The sequence below is a fragment of the Pagrus pagrus genome, assembly GCF_965226575.1.
Source record: "Pagrus pagrus genome assembly, chromosome: 11".
NCBI lineage: Eukaryota > Metazoa > Chordata > Actinopteri > Spariformes > Sparidae > Pagrus > Pagrus pagrus.
Genome location: NC_140195.1, coordinates 20237259 through 20250579, shown reverse-complemented (window position 1 = coordinate 20250579; position 13321 = coordinate 20237259). Strand labels below are relative to the sequence as shown.

General features: G+C 40.1%; 1 long non-coding RNA gene across 2 annotated transcripts in view; it reads right to left on the bottom strand.

Moving 5' to 3' along the window:
• The window catches only part of LOC311264945, a 63236-nt gene that overhangs the window by 46725 nt on the left and 3190 nt on the right, over positions 1-13321 (bottom strand). For both annotated transcript variants that reach the window (XR_014623504.1, XR_014623505.1), the window contains exon 3: positions 3479-3548. This is a non-coding gene — a long non-coding RNA (uncharacterized lncRNA). The remainder of the gene's footprint in view (positions 1-3478; positions 3549-13321) is intronic.

Sequence of the window (13321 nt, the reverse complement as noted above, 5' to 3'; positions counted from 1 at the left end):
TAGACAAAAGAACTGAACCCGAGTCCAACGTCTTAATGACGTCACTGTCTACCACTACAAAAAATACAGCATGATTTATGCACGGAGGATTTCTGCTCAGAAGGAAAAATAAAAGGAAAAATATAAAAAAGAAAATATTTAAACCTCAAAATGCCTTAATTTCTCTGAAATATCAGAAACTTAAACAGTATTGTAGTGGGGAGCAAGATATTCCCTTGTGAAAAGCTTTGGGACAATCTTGGTAAATGTAGAAATTTTCCAGTATTGTTTGACGATTATGGAGAACTGGGCCCAGGGAAAAATCCAGTGGGCAACATCTAGAAGATTTCCTTTACGCAGGTTTTACAGGACATACTGCACATTGTCCTCTTATTAGAAATCTTCTAGCTCCAACCCATAATCTGCTTGTGTCGGTAGATAATCGCTTAATAAGAACAGTGTTCTTTTTTAACAGCACTGGTAGTAACCCAGGATCGCATTTCACACTCCATGGGTTACAGTGGTGGTGGTGGCGGGTTGCAGAGAGGAGGAGAACATGCATATACTCATTTCTGCAAAGTAAAATGACACTATATCAAATCAAGCATTTCCATATGTGGACTGTTGCTGCTGTTGTGGGTCTGGCAGCGTACAGGGGGCAGGGAAACAGACCAAAAGATGGGCTGTGCTCCTCGGCTTGGTGAGAGGCACAGGCATTCTGTGATCTCTGGAGCCTCCTACTGAAAGAAAACAGGAACTGTCTCTGTCTCTCATCCCATACTGGGCGACAGTAGTGTCTGTCAGATAGAAGGCAACAATCTATCTCTGGTTCTCTAGTCTACACACTTAAGACTTATTATGACAAATACTGAAACACTATTGGATAAAAAATTATCAGCCATATGAAAATATAAAAAATTAAAAACTTTTTTGCTGAAATCCCCAGCCCTGTAGCAGCTGTACCCATTGTTAATCAGGCGGTTAAACTAAGCCTGTGCAGGCACAAAAATGAAGGGGGACATGGGTGCATGGGTATGAGAGACAGACTTACTTTGAAAAGTTAATAACTTCTGCTTTACCATTAGACATGGGAATTCGGGCCATAAATCTCAAGGGCACTCTAGACTTGTCTGGAGGCCAGCGAAGATAATTGGACGGTGTTCTGCAGTGTTGGCCTTTCTGCTATAAGAGGATGTGTTTGGTGTATTAGAGAGCCACATGTTGTCAACCGTTGCAGATTCGCAGCAAAGGTCAGCATGACCCTCTTTACTCTCATCACAAGTTGTCTGGACGGGGCAGGGGAAAAAAACACATCCAGGGGAACATCTGCGGAGCCCCAAAGTTTCCAAGATGGCAGATTTTTTTTTTTTTTCATGGTAATAGAGACATTACTGCTTCCTCCTCCCATCTTAAAGAAATTAAATTAGCCACTTTGCCGCAGTGTGGGTCAGTGGCTCAGGCAGTGGCCTTTTACTGGAAGCTCCCCTTTGCCAAGCTCGTCTTTACAGACATAAATTAGGCCAGGAGTGCTTGGCTAAAACATGTCAGGGGCTAAACGAAGATTGAGTGATGAGGTCGAACAGGGGAGACTAAGGACCAGGAGGACTGGAGGAATGGAGAAACTCTTGTCCTTCAACCCTCCCTTGCTGATCGCCCCCCCCTCCTCACCGAAAATAAAGGAGGAGGGGACCTCCAGTTCCCCAGTACATGAGTTGGCACAAGTTAGAGCTCAGGAAGTCCAGGAGACGCCTCTGCCTGCCCTGAGAGTGAAACCTAAAACCAGTGACATAGCCAATACATGTCATATTCTTTCAGTCAAGAATGGTTTATTTTTCAAGGAATTTCAACCTAAAACCTGTTCTTCATAATTATCCTGATTTGTTTGAAAAACCAAGGTGGATAGGTTTGGCCCAATTGCCAACAAGAGACCACTGTTATGTTTGGTTGTTAAAAAAATATAGGCTTTTCAGCAGGACACAATTTTTCACATTTCCAAAACAATGACAAAATGTCTTCATCTGCAATGGAAGCAGTACATCTCTTCTCTGCAGTTGTGGTTACAGAGTCAAAAATTCAACAAATCTGCTAAAAAAGACAGCATATCAAGGCATCAACATGCATGTTGTAAAGGCAGCCAGAGTCACATACATTCAGTCTGAGTGCCTACGGGTGTTTGGAGCAACTCCAGGTGCTGTTCTCCATCTAAATAATCCAAGTCATTGAAAAAAGTCGAGGGAGAGCCCGATCCAACTGCTCCCTGCTTTTGGCAGAATCTCACTGCAGGTCTCAACGAGACGTTTTTATGTAAAGGAACAACAAGAATTACTGGAAATCCTCCCAGAGCTGTGTTGAAACAGATTGTAGGAAACATATTTAAACTTGTGCGTCTGAAGGGTTTAAATTGTCTATAAAATCAGTTTCTTCTCGTTTTCAATAACAAACACAAGTATCTTTTTCTGCCAGGGTACTCCTAATGCTTTGTGATACTAATTACTGACTTCCTGTTGTGTAAATGAAATGTACAAGTATAGCACCGTCAAAGTTTATGCTTCATGTTTTTTTCTGTTTAAATTTTACCATACATAAGTAGGGTGTAATTACAATTAATACATATATGACAACAAGACAGGAAATAACAGCAAACTATGATGCCAGTCGTGTGATTCTATACATTTTGATGTCATTCAGTCTCATGTGCAGGAGACTCTAGTTCAGGCTCACAGGTACGCGGGAGCATACTGTGCATCTATCTTAATCAATATTAAAAAGATTAGCCAAGCTGTCTTCTGTGAACATCTATTAGTTTTTGTTGAGCTGCGTTTATTTGGTTCGTTAACTTTTCTTTTCATTTAAACATAATTTAAGTTACATTAACTAGATTAAACGAACAATTTGTTTACAATTTGCATTTGTAGCCCGACTCTTCAATAAGGTGTGACTAGCCATCTGGCTCCATGCCCCAATGTCATTAAAGTGGTGATTAAAATGTTATCATAACGTGTGAACATATGTGTATGTTTATCAAAAACATTAATCTGCCGTGAACTGGGCCCTGGGTTGATAGGCACCACAAGCTGAAATCACTGAAATAAAAAAATCTAACTATAAAAAATAATAATAATCCGAACCTATCATTGTGTAGAGTCAGTGAAAAAATTACGCCTGTTCCTTTAAAAGTTCTCGTTCCACTATTAACACCAAGTTGGTGAGGCTTGGCGTGGAATGGGTGGGGGCTGGAGGGACTCCGCTCTTCTGTTTAAAAAACCCTGAGGTATTAGGGTGGACTAATCTTTAAAAGGTTAATTTATTCATAGAGATTTTGACAGAGATGTATGGCCGAACCAACATCTCAGGCACCTCTTCCCAGAGGGAGACGACTTGTGCAAAGACCAGAGAGGGAGAAAGGGAGGAGGAGGTGGGGGAGTTAGGCAGAAAGATGGAGTGCAGAGGAGAGACAGAGTAGGAAGTCAACATGCTATAAACACAAACACATAATTACCTCATACGGGCTGACAATGACTCTGGCCTTTAACCCAGTACACTCAGAGCTCTCCAGTCTGTCCTTTTAGCTATGGAAGAGAAATGTAAACTCAGTGTAATCTGTACTCGTGCACATAATGTATAAACAATACAAACAGACCACATATGTTTGGACAATGTGAAAATTTGGTTCTTTATGAATTTGGTTTTGTGTTTTTGTAATCTCTATTGGAAGTTTAAGATTTACAAAACAAGACAAATAGATAAAGGTGCGGCTGGACCAAAGGAGAATCACTCGCAACCCTTTTCTTATCTACATTGTCACACAACAATGACAAAATTGACCAAATAAAAGAAGACATGCAGTTTATTGCACTGAATTACCTACAATATCAGAAGCAAGTCTCAAGTCTGTTTCATTTAGATTTTTCTGAAAAGAAATGTAGGCCTGAAAGGACTGGAAATTGACGGAAAATCTTAATTGAACTATAAATCTTAATATTAACATTGGTTAGTATTTAGTGACGGTTCCTGGGTGGGTCGAGCTGGAGCCAGAGACCCTTTGACAACAAGCCTGGACCCACTTAATCATAGAGGCTAAATCCTAAAGTCCACACTCTGGACTTGAGGACTGAGCCCTTACAGACTTCAGTGGTACATACTGTGACATGTTAATCATCATCACACAAGTCTTTGAGGACACCAGACTGTGAAGCAATATAAGCCACTGATAGACAAGCCTAAACATTACAATTATACAATTTTTTTATAGAAATGTTATTAATACATTTCATTTTATTATAATTTTACCTCTAGCATGTACTTCAACATGTTTCTGTGTAATGATCTAGTTGGATATAATTTTTTATATTTTACATAATAATAAGTTCTTTTTGTGGGGTCTGCAGAAAGTCCACTTAAGTCACCTCGTGGACTGGATGAATTGTTTGTCCTCGACAGCCACCAGCACTTGCAGACTTTCTGGGAATGTGCCCACAAAGAGTCTGAAAGATTTGGATTCAGCCAGAAGGATTTTTTCCCCCACAGGTCAGTGGACGCCAGGACACACCTATTTGTAAAACTCTAATGGATATTTTAATAAAATGACTTTTTTGAGCGGTAGCTGTATTTTGAAACCAGAGCCTCTCTGGGCTACTCTTGTACAACTCTATTTCACTCCCAACAGTAGAACCAATCCTGTCATCCTTTGAATGAAAAATAGGCTACTGTAAACCAATCAGATCTGGTGACTGTCATGCCAGCTATACACTGTGAATGGCCCGCAACTATGGACAAACCTGTTAAGTAGAAGCCTGCAGCAATCGGCCATGAGATAAAACAATGAAACTGTAAGTGAAACAACAATGTACATTACCAGTATTACTTACGATACGTTGCTGTGTTTTTTGTAAATTATGAACATAAAAGGGATTGAGTGTGGAGATCTGCATTTTTTATGGTGAAAATAAAATGCCAAATGAACCACTGCAGTGGAAAAGTTATATGACATGGTAATGAAAAACAATGAGCTTCTTGAAATGTAATGTTCAACTACATATATTGTTGTGTTATTGGATGACATCTGCACATTCACACACATGCATAGAGCCCACCAATACTTGAAATACATATTGCATGTCGGTAGTCACATACTTGGTCATCTTGGTGTACTGACTGGCAGAATCTCCAGTTACTTCATAAATTCCTGTCATCTTTGCTTTGTGATTAGCTGTGTGATGACTAATTAGTTAACTAAGTGGCATGTTGAGGACTTCTGTGTTCTGCAAGCTAGATATATTTTATCGTGTATTGTTTTGTGAAAACTGATACAGAAGGAATTTTAATGACAGCCTTTCATGATTCGACAGTAAACTAGCAATTCAAGTTAGGGTGCTTAGACAGATTTGTATAATAACATTTAAGGGGGTAGCCTTAGATTCAAGTTTTAAAAATCATCCAAGTATCTGTTAAAGAAGAGAAATAGTTGGTACTGCAGAAATCCAGCTGTCATGTCTTTTAAAGCAGCAACTCCATTTAATATTGGTAGTTAAATATCCAAGCCTCTTAGTGTAACTACTCTTGGTCAGGCATAGTGAGAGTTTATGACCTTTGGAAAATTATAAACAAATGCCCATAGGAGTCAGCTTTTAAGGTAGACAGGAGCGGACTGCAGGAATGAAACTGCACGCATATAAACCCTTCAGTTTGAGTTAAATGATGCTGAAAGCATAACATAGAGATTTCAGACTGTCAGTCTTTTACGGTGAGGGGTTCTCTCTAAAACATTTAGAGACTGTGAAAATAAACAGCAAATTCTAAACAATCAGGGCTTTTGCATGGCCGTGCCAACAGAAACCTAAACACAGGAGGGGCTGATGTGGCATTTCATACAAAAGGCCAGCACTCTGGATCGGCAGGACGGGGAAATGAAGTGATGCCTTGTAAGAGTCCATTTACAACATCTGTGAGAGGGTTTCAGACTCATCAGCTAAATTTAGTAGAGTGCTCATATTATGTGATTGCAAATGCATTTCTGCGTATGTGTGTCATAATTGTTAACATTTTGCAATATTAGCTATGTCAATTATCAAGCAAGTCTCTAGAAAATTTCAGCAGTGGTACCCAGTTAAATAAAATCAGATATGTCAAATAAAAAAAAAACCTCATCAGAAAAACACCTGGTGTATTACTGCAAGTCACTCACCACTCAGAGACGTAACTTAATTTGGACTCTGAGGGGTTTTTCATCAATGCATCACAGCACATGGTCACATTTTTAGCTTTCCTGTACTCTACCTGGATCATCTTGTGCTGCGAGCAGCTGAATTGTTCCAACTGCCTTAAATATTTAATGTTTCAGGTGGTTTTCATGACTCATTTCTTTAACATTTTCCATGTACGACCTTTTTAATTTGACTGTCTCAGTTTGGTAATTCGTTGTGAAACTACCTAAATAAAGAAAATGGCATGTGTTCTGTTCGTAAGACAGTCAGTAGGGGAACTGGGCAAACTGCAGACAGACAAAGCATGTAACATTTGTTCTGTTAATACTGATGTGTGACAGCTACAGGGCCACAGCATGTTAACAGGGCCAGCAGGTCATCAAGCAGACACATCATGGCTGTAGAACACACTGGGGTTAAATCTTGTGTGTGTGCAGTGGGCAGCATGCCCAATGGTTGTCATGAGTACATGGGTGTCATGACTGAAAAGTTCCATCGACCTAGATGAGTTACATCTGTGCTGTTGCAGGTATTCACTAGCATGTACAACCTGGTCCAGTGTGAATGTGACATCTCTAATTATGGTTGATGACACCAGTCATTACATCCTTCTAAGGACATACGAAGGACATTAAAAGCTGCTACAACATAGCCTGCTAGTTCATAATGCTTTACAGTAGTCTCGTCTAATTTATTCAAATTGCAGCGTATTTTGTTGTTAGCCATTTTTTTAGTTTTACAAAGTGAAACAAACTAAATTAACTGAAAATATTAAAACTCAAAAATCCCAATAGTTTTTGTGTGTGTACTACAGCTGCAACTAACAGTTATTTTCATTGTTGATTAATCTGCTGATTAGTTTCACAATGAATCGATTAATTGTCTCTAAAATGTAAAAAGGGACATCTTCAAATTGCTTTTTTTGTCATAGAAAAGAAGAAACCCTTACATATAGGAAGAATGTATTGAAACAATTAAGTGATTATCAATATGCTTGGCAATGAGTTTTCTTTGATCACTAAATTGACTAATTGACTAGTCGTTGCAACTATTGTGATGATGCACTGAAACAAATGCATGTTTCACTTCTTTGATCCCTATGGCAAAAGTAAGTTGGAAAGGGGGTAAGTGCCCAAAAAGGCTGTTTATGTGCACTTTAATGAGGCACCTGAGCTACAAATAATCCAGTGGAGCGATGCTCAGTGGCCACAGCAAGGGAAGACATACAGCGAAGTGAGGTCAGAATGTGGATTGGAGGGCACCACTGGAAAGTGAGTATATCTACTTTTCCTTGATGGATGGATGGATAAGTAAATAAATAAGCTTGTAGCGATGCTGTCATTACGTATGGGCGTCTCATGTCACGGATCTGCTGTACTGCGACACACTGACATGACCCTGACAGCCCAGACTTTGGCACTGACATGCAGGAAGAGGAGGAGGTGGGAAAAAAGCCCTAACTTCTCTTTCACCTTTCCTCCCTCCTTGGCCCAGACATTTTGGGCCATGCTGGTCTCTCACCCTCCCTGTCTCCCCAGTACCCTTGCTCTGGGCGCATCTAATTGAAAGCGATCTCGGGGCTGAGAGAGTTCCGTTTCTTCTCTAATCCCTCCACTGGGGGAGGCTCACATGGTCTCAATTACCCCCACCCCACCCCAGAACACTGGGTCCCCTCTCTGTGCTCTCTCTCTATCCGTCTCACCGGCCTGCTCCTCTGCCAATGCACCGGCCCGGGCCCTTTTTTCAGCAGTTTATGTTATTAAGCACACACTGCCGAGTTCCTGTCCTTCACAGGGGCCTGGAGATGTTATCTCCCCTGCCGCCGTATACAGTTACCTCCAAAATATTCCATAAATTAGATTGGGATTGGCAATTCAGAATATAGAGGTGGAGGCTGAGGTGGTCAGGGATTGGCTGCGGATGGGAGGGTGTGGGGGCAGCGGCGGGGGTGAGGAGGATCAGGGAAGCACGGTGTAAGTAATAGCATAGGAGGATCTCCTTGTGTTTACACTGGATGGAGAACCACTGGGAGGTATGTCACTGGCAAAGTGAAGGTGAACAGAAGAGAAGTGGAGGGTGCTTAAGGGCTCTGGGATAAGGAGGAGAGGAGACGCAAATCCAGTTCCTATTTGGATAGAGATTCTTTCTGAGGTGGAGTTGAATATGTAGTCTGAAAAGAGTTAGACTGGGCATTTATTGGGCTTGGGGGGGTGGGGGGGTGGTTGTGTGCGGTGATACGCATGCATCCCCCTCCTGTAATTAAACAAGGCTGTATTTGGACAAGTGACTGTTCGAGCCCTCACCAGTTCTGTCAATCCCCAGAGCATGGAGAAAGGTCCTGAGCCAGGACATCCGTGGCCAATTAGATTAGGAGGAACCTGTGAGGTCTCCAAACAATGGGCTCTCAGAGGATCTTCAAAAACACAAACATGGCCCCTGACACACAGCTCCAGCACTTCAAAAGAAACCATTATGGGTCTTAGCTGAAGCAGTTAAAGACACATATTAACAATCACAAATTAACTACACTGGCCCCCTGACTGCAAAAGTTCAAGGCTGTTTGACTCCAGAAATGATTCAGAGTCTATTTAACAGCTTGTCTGACAGATAGGGACTGAATTCATAATTATTGGTTACTTATCTGTCTTTTAATTACAGTTTTATTATACAGCTTCTAAAAACTGAAACAGCAACCCAAACCAATACAAAAAAAAACCTACACTTAGAAACATCATGTAATAACTTCTACTATATTGATAACGGGCAAGGAGTTCACTAACCTGAGCTACAAAAAAGTATTGGAGGTTTGAAAGAGGGATGGAAAGAAACCAAATGAGACAGTGTTTTGGTCCCTGTTCAGGTATTAGTGGGCAGGTAAGGTATGAGCAAGCATTAGCAAGGAAAAGGTAAATGGGGGCACTGGGTCTGGGTCAAGGGTTCAGCCTTAACCTTAGGGGCTGGCTGGCTGATCTAAATTCTGTTACAGACTTAACTCCACGCATGGCTAATGTGCCACACTGTCCCTTTAATTAGGACTGACCTCCTAGGGAGGCAGCAGCACTTGAAAGCATTTCAGGATAGATCACCTAATGATCTGGGAAGGGTAGGAAAACAATTGAAAATTAATTCCTACCAACTAAATTATTACCACAGTGCACATTTGCTAAAAGCTCAGAGGGAATTGTAAAACTTTATTGGACTGGGAGAAGAATGGAAACACAACACTCCAGCATGCACATCAGTTTATGAAGGAAAACATTAAAACTAAGAAGTTTTCCAATAATCTAGACAGCCACCATTCAGCAGACACAGTAGCTCTGGTAACAGTTGTCCACCTAATGGTGCTAAAAGGCTATGGAAAAAAGTTCTGGGAATTTTGGAAGGATTCTTTGGATTAAGTCTCCTTTGCTTTATTTTACTACCATCAACAACTTTATTGCAGTTGACAGAGAACGGCTCAGAACTCATGTAATGCTATCTAACTTTCTATCCGAACACTTGATCTTGTTCCAGCCACTTGGGATTTACTACCACAATCTACATTTGCTATACAAGAAGGCAATATTAAATGAAAAGCGCTATATAATACAATGTTAATTTGATTTAGAGTCAATACTTCTGGCCTCGGACAATCTGGCATTGACCTAAACTGTGAAGTGTTTTTGCCCACAAACTGATAAAATTGTATAATATTTTGTCTCATGGGTGGCTCAATAATGGTGTACTTGATGCAGTTATTCCATGGCTGATTGGCAATTATGTTTGGCATGTTGTGCGAGTTGACTGTGAGCCACGGGCTATTGGCCGTTTATCATGTGTAATATTACTTTTTATTATGTTTAATATCATTGCCAATATTACTTTTCAATAACACTGCCAACACTACTTTTTCTATTATAGTTTTATTTTAGCTCAAATATTTTTGCTAAATTCATCTTGCTTTATTGTGATTATATGAGGTGCTGATGTTATAATTTACGGCTTTTACACATTATATTTGTTACTATATTGTTTTTATTCTCATGTTTCCTGGCACAAGAAATACCATCGTGATTAATAAAGTTCTATCTTATCTTACTTTTGCAACACTATACTGTACATTTCTTTAAACATCTGTTGAAGAAAGTTAATATTCAGCTGCAAGTAATATTGAAGTTTTAATCAAACTGTGTCAAACCAAATGTGTTCCTTTCTTCTCTTCCCTTTACATGTAACACCCATCCGCATCATCCCGCAGCATTTTTGTCAGGGACAACCTGTTCTTGATTTGAGTTTTCTGATAGATATAAAATGCACCATGTTGAACGAGAGTGTTGCATTGGAGTCAAAAAGGAGCCCCTGAGCCCCTGATGATAGGGCACCAACTCCTGATGTGGAGCTGCAGAGGCTGCCTGTGTTTGTCTGTCCTCCACTCTGGAACATGTGGTTTTAGTTACAGAATGTTTTACTGCTCAACAATGTTTCTGCCTTGGAGCTCGGCACACTGCATAAAGACTACTTTGTCCCCTGATGCCCACACGGGAAGAGTCTGCCTCATTGTACACACACACGCACCCAGGTGATGATGACATCAGCAAGGCCACTGAGCCCATGTCGATAAAGGTACTATTTTCCCCCCTAACACTTTAATAGTGCTTTGCCCCACTGTACCCCTCCTTAAACAGCTCAACTAAAAGTCAAAACTAATATTCTTAATACTGTCCATTTCCACTGTGCTGGTGTTAAAGTCCGTTCGTCTGTATTCACTGCAGCACCAGTGTATGCTAAAATAGCACATGGTATCAAAGCTCAGACCTACGACAGATGCATCACTGAACAAAAGCTAAAACAGACGTGCCACCACGCCATGTGCGTAGTGTTGAAACTAATAAAAGATCAGACATACTGAGTAGTGCATATAATAAAAATAACAATGAAACAAGAGCTCAGAAGAAGTTGAATTAAACATATGAACGCAAATGAAAAACTTTAATATCGAACTGTAAATTACTGGATTGTAACGACGGGATCTCATCAGCCAATTCTCCTGCTTGGAAAAGTGTACAAAGTCAAGGGAGTGACAAGCAAGCGTATTTAATGTCACTAACGTGACATCACACCTGCAGCTCTTTTCATTCACAGTGGTCTTTTACAACAAGAAAATGTGATTGTGATCTCATGGCTCTATTTGAAGAAGGTGATTAGCACACCCAGGGGTGCAAAGTGAAAGGCTGCGGGCGAGTTGGAGGATGTCTGGCATGAAGTCACTGCGGCTGTCACTTGGCACACTTAAAATCATGTTCTTCAGAGGCGAAGTGGTGCTAAACACTGGTCATATGCATGGACAGAGTTGGTGCAGAGGGGCCACTTAACAGCTTCGACCCTGTGCTATGTTTAAACTCCATTTCCCAGCAGCAAACCAACCCTGGCCAACAAGTCCTGAATTATACTGGGGTGGCATGGAGTAGCACTTAATAAATGAAACTGTTTTTCTTTATTTTCATTTTTACGTTGCTGAACTGAGATGTCAGCTGTCACTTTATTTAGAAAATGATATTAAACCAGGAACTGATATATTACTTAAAACACACAGACAATTTTGAAAAAATATGGTTGTAAAGAGTGCAGCTTATAAGTGCTGAATGAGAAAATTCATATTTTCATGATCACGATATGAAACATTTCAGCTATTAGATGGAGTCCTGGATACATGAACCATGCATTTACACCTTTTAATAAACAGATTAAGCACAAGTTAGACATCAATTACTCTCAGATCAGGGCTGGGAAATATATTGATATTATATCGTTATCATGATATGAGACTATCATCTTAAATTTCAGATATCGTGATACGTAATGTTGTCTTTTCCTGGCTTTAAAGACTGCATTACAGTAAAGTGATGTCATTTTCTGACCTTACCAGACTGTTCTACTTGTTCTGATAATACAATAATCTGATTGTGTTCATATTTTTTGACCAATAGTCAATCAGTCAATATTGAGGTATTTGGTCAAAAATATTGTGGAATTTGGTTCTGTCATCCAGTCCAAGCATTTATGAAGTGCTTTTGAGGAGATTTCAAAATGCATGATATTTATAGTGTATCAGGATATTAAGACATTGCAGTATTGGTGTCAATTTGGTGGCGACCTTGTTGTCTGGTACAATGGCTGATCAAGGACAGATAAGCTAATATTGACACTTTAATATTTGTTTATTTATCACAATTCCTATTGTCTTTGCAATATTGAACATGGTTATTGTACATCGCGTATTTTCTCCGTATCACGTGGGCCTACAGTATATGCAAAATAAAATGACTGCATCAGATACATAGCATTTACAGTTGTTTCAGCTGTGCTTGAACTTGAAAGGTCCACGCATAGGCCAAATATCTACCTAGCAGTTCATTGCAGTATCCATCTCACACCCAAAACATTTGGCCCACACCCTGAGGCCAACAACATGTGTAGCAGTTCGGTAGCCTTCTAACCCTGGACACGGTAACAGATGGGCGAGGGTCGAAGCAGAGTCAGAGAGATCCATCCTGGAATTCTACAGAGTGCCAAAAACATCTCATCGCAGCACACAAGAGATTGAAAGGTTACATTTGTTCAACATTACTACTTCTTGGGTTCAGTGAATGGACTGGAAGCCTCACACCTGCTGGTGTCCGAGGCTCAGTAAGCCATTGTTGTGACGCAGGCTGTTGCACGGCAAAGAAAATCTGTTCAACAACAATGCAGATTTTGTTGTTTCTGTAAATGAGAGCATCACATGCCCACACACAATGCATAAATAAATGTCAAAAAATAGCAGTTCTGTAATTGTTTTGGTGACTCTATATGGTTATGCAACAATATAGATCTAAAATATACCACAGTGATGGGAAAAAATCACTTGAAAAAATTGTTAAGGTATTTTAGCAGTCCAACCAGTGCAAAAGATTAAATGAGGAGTTTGTAAATCTGCACCTACTAAACTATTTACAAATTACATCAGAGCTGATCGAGCTAAAAAAAAAAAAGGGAACTGGAACTCTAACTCTAAAAAATCTCTAATAAATCAACTAAAGAGAGCCAGTTTGGTTGTAAAATAAATATGCTCAACCATCCAGCAGCTGCATAATGATTTGTGTGGTTAAATTGTCTGTGTT